The 7,155-nt window shown below is 39.5% G+C and overlaps 1 protein-coding gene across 1 annotated transcript in view; it reads right to left on the reverse strand.

The window, feature by feature from the left end:
* Nucleotides 1-6,464: 6,464 nt before the first annotated feature.
* plaat1l (phospholipase A and acyltransferase 1-like) overlaps nt 6,465-7,155 on the reverse strand; it is a 2,081-nt gene continuing 1,390 nt past the window's right edge. Inside the window, exon 4 of the mRNA XM_042709736.1 lies at nt 6,465-7,155. This exon is cut by the window's right edge and continues 300 nt beyond it. The gene's annotated coding sequence lies outside the window, so the exon portion shown is untranslated.

Below are 7,155 nucleotides of genomic sequence, written 5' to 3' on the forward strand. Positions count from 1 at the left end.
GAAGTTATCAATCTGGGTGAGTTCAGGGGCCTTTTGTCCAATCTTCAATCAGTGACGTCACTCAACACTCCAGAGTTACCTGACCGAGTAGAGATCAGCGTTGGTAAAGAATACAGGCATATTATGATTTGGTTCTCATCCTCATATGCCCTCCCATATTTGGGAATATGTCGATATTTCAGATATTGGTGAAGTGAATTGTAAATATACAGTAATAAAGAAAACACCACAGTGATTCTATGTGTCTGGAGTGGTATAGTGTAGATTTGCTAATTACATGGAAATAACTGATTAGTGCCATGTAGATGCCCTGATGTCATCTGACAAAACTGTTTCTAAGCACATGGTCCAGTAGAACAGATATGGTTCTCACAATGCATTTCACACACACAGACACATATACACATAGAAAGAGACTCAGACATATACTGTATAGAGAAAGATCTAATGTCTGAAGGTACATATAACTACACATCAATACTATGGCTTCCAAACAGATATTTACACCGATAAGCAAATCAGTGTCGAGCTCCATACAAATACCATGCAAATGAATGGAACTTACAGAAAAACCTTGTGCCTCTCAGGACACATATTCTGAATGATACATTGATTGAATGTTGAGTCGGTTATGGACTATAGGCTACGGAATGTGGACTTATAGGCTACTCAGTCTATAACTGTCAGTTAATTAGTGTCAATAGTCACGCCCATTCAGGTCTCCTGGGTAGCTTATGAGTGTGTGTGACTGATGGTAGCTTAGTCCCTGCGTGACAATTCAAAAAAAAAAAATCAGGAATAGTGTCAGGCTTACAACGTGATAACTCTTCAGCCCCTCTTGACATGTCACAGCAATTCCCAGAGGATACCAGACCTTCCTCAGATCCGTGAAGAACTGTCAAGTCAATCCATCGCATTGTAAACATCTGGCCGCAGGACTTCATCGTCTGCTTTCACCCTCTTCAGTTGTTCCAGGATGACCCTAGATGTTCATGCATAACTGAGTTGAAAGGCCCTCGTGAGTTTTCCAACACACAAACTGGATTAATGTGCCTATCTGACATCACATGATATGATATCAAGAGGCTTTTATTTCATTCCAAGGAAATATAGACCATATGTTAAGACGTGAACAGGGAATGAAAGTCAGAATAATCATTATAATTATGCATCAAAGCTGAGGAAACCGGGACTAAACACGAGCACAGCATCTGGAGATATGCTGTAAAAAGGTCCACCTGGATTAAACCCCACTGGTTAACTGTATCCACTTCCAGCTTGTTGAAGTCAATAACTCAGGCTGTAGTTTTTCAGTTTTCAACCCTGCTGTACTGTCATAGAAACATTACCATATCAGCGCTTAGAAAAGCAATGTGTTCCTCACCATGATACAAACCTGGGTATCGTAACTCATGAGTGTGTGTGTGTGTTTGTGTGTGTGTGTGTAACTGCACGTGGTACTAGAATGTGTGTGCCTGCCAACAGTCTGCTCTCTACTTTACAGTTCTTCAATCTATTGAAAATGACAGCAATAACATTCATTACCATCTCTATTGTTTAACAACAACGCTGACAAATTAGTTTAAGCCAATTTAAGCATGACAGCCAGATGCTATTTTGGAAACATGACTTAGTTGCACTCGAAGTAGCATATTCAGTTTCATCTCATCTTATCCTATCAGAATACAATACAGAAGGAACAGATTGCTGTTTATATTCCTTTAAATACTGCAGGTGACGGATATATTCTTTTAATATTTTTTGTGATGATCACTAAATAAGTGACGTCAGTTTATAATTTTAAATCTCAGCATATTTCTTCTGGAGTATCTCAATTTCTGCTCAGTTCAGCAATACTACTGACTGTGAATCTTTCATATTTTAAAATAGGAGTTTTCATACATTCTCTCATTAAATATTTTGTGTGTGATCTGGCCTCAGATCGATTTAAAAGTGAGGTTGCTGTACTCTTTGCCATTTATAATTTCTGGTGAGCTCAGAATAGCAGCGAGGGCATGACATTCAAGAACTCAAATGTGTGCATATTGAAAAAAAAAACCTGCTCTACTGTCAAAAATCAGGCTGTTGTTTGTCCCAAGGTTTCGATTTTCGCTCTCGCTCTCTGTCTCTCTCTCTCTCTCTCTCTCTCCCTCTCTCTCAGTCTCTCAGTATGCCACTATGCCATGCAGCTGTGCGGAGAAGTATACTTTGGCTGAGTGTGTGTGTGTGTGTGCGGACTCACGCATATAGCCAGAGGCCCTCAAATCTTGTGGGGAATCAGCAAATGGCTCCCAAATTCCAATGCTGCCTCATAAATTGTGACTCTGCATGAATAATCTCATTTCATTATTCATTTGCAAATGAGTTTAATCTCATCGCGTTTTGAGCATGATGATGTTCTAAACTGTGCTGGATCCCGCCGTGAATGTGTCCTCAGTTGACCATACAGCCAGGTGTGTAATATTGCCAAAGGGACACGCCTCACCAATGAGTTCAGTAGCAGCACATATTTAATAGATCCAGTGAGAGTGAACCTGGAGATTGTACAAATGAAAGACTCAGTAAACTACAGTCTCAACATGCAAGTACTACCCTCATAAACACATTACAGGATCCAATATGCTTTTTACACAACAGAAAGCCTTCCGAGATGAAATTATTGTACAAGCTCTGTTTGTGGTGCATTATATTTTCATTTCCCTGAAGGATTTTGTTAAGTAAACATGAATAAATAAACACATCAAATAAATGTGTGTTCCTTGATTTCATTCAATTTCCTGTATTGTTATGGAAACAATTGTGTTGCAAATCCAATTACATCACATGCTGACTCAAAGAAGAGGTGGGAACAGAATGAGAAAAATCCTTCTAAGCATTGAAGTCATTGCTATCATTACGCAGCTGCGATAGCTGCGCTCCCAGCAAAGCAAGCAGTTGCGTTTGAAGTTCTTTCTGAACGTGTTTTAATAGTTTACCGGGCTCATCTGGCCACACAGTCCAAAGGGTGACTTGTCTCTGGTAAGATGAACCACGAGAGAACAATAAAATCTTGAAGTTATGTGTTACAAAGGTTCCCTAATGTCAGTGTCACCCTTTATTCTCACTGTGTACAGGTGTGTGTGTGTGTGTGTGTGTGTGTGTGTGTTTTTTGTGTGTGTGTGTGTGTGTGCCTGTGTGAGAGAGAGCGAGAGAAAGAGAGTTTCTCAGACAGAAACTGTGGTGTGTACTCAAAGTAGTTAAGAGTTAAGAGTTGAGAATCATTGCACGGCTTTGACTCAATGTAAAAGAAAAGGTAGAATAAGGGTGGATTTTGATGAACATCTTTCTTGCTACAAAGAGATCGTAAGGGACTGAGAGGAATACATTTGATATTTTCTGTTTCAGAGCTCAACGGCGCCATCTGTTGACTCTTTCCTTCCACAGGATAAAGCTGCTTGGATATACCATTCAGCCACGATAACAAAGGAGTGTGTGTGTTTTTATGACACAAGAATGAAAATGTGATAGAGCTATTAATCAATATTATTGTTGCATCTGACAGTTTCAGGAAAAAAACACCCTGTCACTTCTTCTGCCTTTCAGACTAATTCCTCTAATGACAAAGACTGACTTGTCTTGCTGCCTCTCTCAGTCAAACTAATTACGAAACAGAAGACTACTGTATAACGCAGGCCAGTAGATTAAAGCCATTTGATCAGATAATGATTGTAACACCAAAGCCTTGGTTATAATAGTGATGTGATTCACCAGGAAGGAACGAAGCACTCTTTCATATGCAGGGGCTCCTATAATTGCATTTGTCTCTCGTCTTTGGTGCAAGGAGAGACGGATGTGCCTTATCTTAGGATCCTAGACAGACACACACTCACACACACACACACACACACACACACACACACACACACACACTCTCTCTCTCTCTCTCTCTCTCTCTCATGTATATATACACACACAACTCATACTGAGATTTAATACTCTGGACAGAGCTTCTATAGCTCTTGATATCCACCCTTTCATGATCTTAATTCCACCACCTCTTGTTGTTGAAAGAGCAAAGTTCTAAGTTCTAGATTGCTGGGTTCAATTTGAGCCCAGTCGATGGAGAAAATTGCAGTTAAGCATTTAGTACAGCATTATTTAAAGTGCAGTCTGCAGTTCAAATCCCATGCACAGCACCCATGCAGTCAAATTCAGAAAATGTTCTCCTCACAGTCTCCTAGCTGTCCATTTAGTGTGCCATAAATAATCCCAGCCAATGAACATAGTGCTTCAGGAGCACAGAAGGAAGGGTGAAACTTGATTGGCTGTTGGGCTCAAACATCAACTACCTTTCACAAAACCAAATCGAATTGTGGACTGTGCCTTTAATAAGGAGTATTTCACTTAAAGCAGTACTAAGGTGTTTTGGTCTAAAACTAACCACCAACAACAGTTGGCACTGATAAAGCCTTGCTAGCATGCTAATATGCTAACTTTTGTCTTCGGCGATGTAATTGGCAATTTTGAGGCATGCTCTGTCCTGAACTACAGAACTGTGGCCACTGGGAATGACATGAGTTTTTTTTATCTGTCCTTCACATGACCCACACCATCAAAGTAAATTTGAAGATGATACCAACACTAGATACATATATATGGTGTGCAAATTACTGCATACTGTTGATTTAAAAGGATATTTATGTTACGCTGTTGACCTACTGTTGTGGCACAGTATAACATGGACAAAACCTGCCGATGGAGTTTCTTTTCTTTCCTTTGTCCGCAGCTCTTCAACATGCACATGACACACCTCACCCCAAAAGAGACCTGAGTTGTCCCATGCATGTAAAATGAGGCTTTGTTGTCCCTCTCTAATGGAAACTACACATCTTCCTCTGTTTAGTGGTCAAATCAAGTGAACATCTACAGAGTTTTACAGAATTAAATGACCGCTAAAACCATTTTAGGCTCTAATCCAAGGTTACAGTTTGATGGGCAAACGTGTAGGATTAAGATAAAGTGTTTTATTAAAGGGCCAAATCCTTTTTTCAATATCTCTTTGGTAAAGCTGTCAAACTTGACGTTTGGGTGACTTGCTTAAGGGAAGCTGGGAGATGAGCTGCATGTATGCATTGATTTAGCCTTTACATCTGATACTGTTCAGTGAGGTTCGCCTAAGGTGACTTTATAAATGTGGTTGAGGCAGGGAAGAATATATGGAGACATATATAGGCCAAATACAACTAGAAAATGCATTTCCTGAAGGAAATACCAGTGCGTGAAATGCAAAAGTTAAGAAAGAAAAAGAAGAAAAGAAAGAACAGTGAAGAAGCAAAGAAGAAAGGAAAGAAGAGTAAAAGAAGGAAAGAAGAGTGGAAGAAAGGAAAGAAGAGTGGAAGAAGGAAGGAAGAGTGGAAGAAGGAAAGAAGAAAAGAAGAAAAGAAAGAAGAGTGAAAGAAAGGAAAGAAGAGTGGAAGAAGGAAAGAAGAGTGGAAGAAGAAAAGAAAGAAGAGTGAAGAAAGGAAAGAAGAGTAGAAGAAGGAAAGAAGAAAAGAAAGAAGAGTGAAAAAAGAAAAGAAGAGTGGAAGAAGGAAAGAAGAATAGAAAGAAGAGTGAAGAAAGGAAAGAAGAGTAGAAGAAGGAAAGAAGAAAAGAAAGAAGAGTGAAAGAAGGAAAGAAGAAAGGAAGAAGAGTGAAAGAAGGAAAAAACATTGGAAGAAGGAAAGAAGAGTGGAAGAAGGAAAGAAGAAAGGAAAGAGAAAGCAAATTAGAGTATGGAAGGTGTCTCTTAATATTCCTAGTTATACAGTTGAATGGAGAGGGACATAGAGAAGAGGAGCCTTGGAACCTTGGCGCAGGTGTCAGTGAAGCACAGGTGCAAGCCAGTTTAATGACCCTATTATGATGTCATAATGGCCCAATGTAAGTCAATGGGAACATTTTTATTAGTTTTTCTTTAATATCTTAAAAAGTATAAAGTTCAGAAAAATAGCATAAGTGTCGTTTACAAGACCTACGCGACAAAGTTTGAACGAAGTTTCTACGTTAAGCGGTTCGAGCTGAATTAATCGCAGAAGAAGAAGAAGAAGTATAACAAACGAAGGAATAACAATACAGGGCATTTCATGCACTGTAATTAATCAGAAACATAGGCACTTTATCTCAAGACTGGAAACACATGGTAAATGTCCAAATATAGCCCTATTGCATATAGCCCATATTGAAAGGCACTGACTATATGAGCACTGCACCGGGTTAAACGTCCTTGTTTGAAGTGCGGTTTGAACACTATTAGCAGACGATTACCCAACTGTGCAGCAAAAACCATTTAAATTAAAAAGCGCTGAACTCTAACCTTTTTCATCTTTACTGCAACATTGTGACCATGTCTGAGATCATGTATATCAAAACCTTACAGAGATGCCGATTTCACATCAGAAGTTTGGGTTGTGCTGGGTGATCTCGAACCTTCGGGCAACACAGAGTGAGAGTGAGACTGCAGCTTTATTCATGGCACTGGAGAAAGTTACAAGCACCACAAGGGTCAAGCAACAAATCCAAAGCTCTGTGGGACAATGTCCCTTCTAATTACAAACTCATGTCACACATGCAGCCCCATTATTTCAGTGAAAGACATAAAGGCTAACAGACATACGACCAAACTAGTTTTGGCTGGTTTCTATCAAGGAGGTTTCACAATGCACTATATACATCCTTCTGTCCTCCACTTGTTGTCAACACATGCTCCATCCCATGGTCTCAATGATGTATGTCAGCAGCCTTTAATGCTACTGTTTAGGTCCCCATGGTCCAGCTAATATGTTCCTGATGTTCCTCGTTAGAACAAGGAATTTGCACCAAAATGCCAATTGTAGTCATAAGACCTCAGGGACAGAATGGAAGAGCATGTCTTTCAAACTTACACACAGTAAAAAGAAAATGTATCACCACTAAGCACTAAAACACACAAAAAACTACAATCTACAGATACTGTACGCTATATAACAGCATATAGCATTGTGCTTTGAATGACAACTGGGACATAATTTATTGTTCACCAACATGAGATTTTTTCTTGAGGACAGTTCAAATACAAATGGGATCACACGTGACCTACATTGCCTATGTCATTACTGCCCCCTTGTGGAATGTGTCTTCAACAGTCCAAAATAATTC

The sequence above is a fragment of the Clupea harengus genome, chromosome 14, assembly GCF_900700415.2.
Source record: "Clupea harengus chromosome 14, Ch_v2.0.2, whole genome shotgun sequence".
In the NCBI taxonomy this organism is placed as follows: domain Eukaryota; kingdom Metazoa; phylum Chordata; class Actinopteri; order Clupeiformes; family Clupeidae; genus Clupea; species Clupea harengus.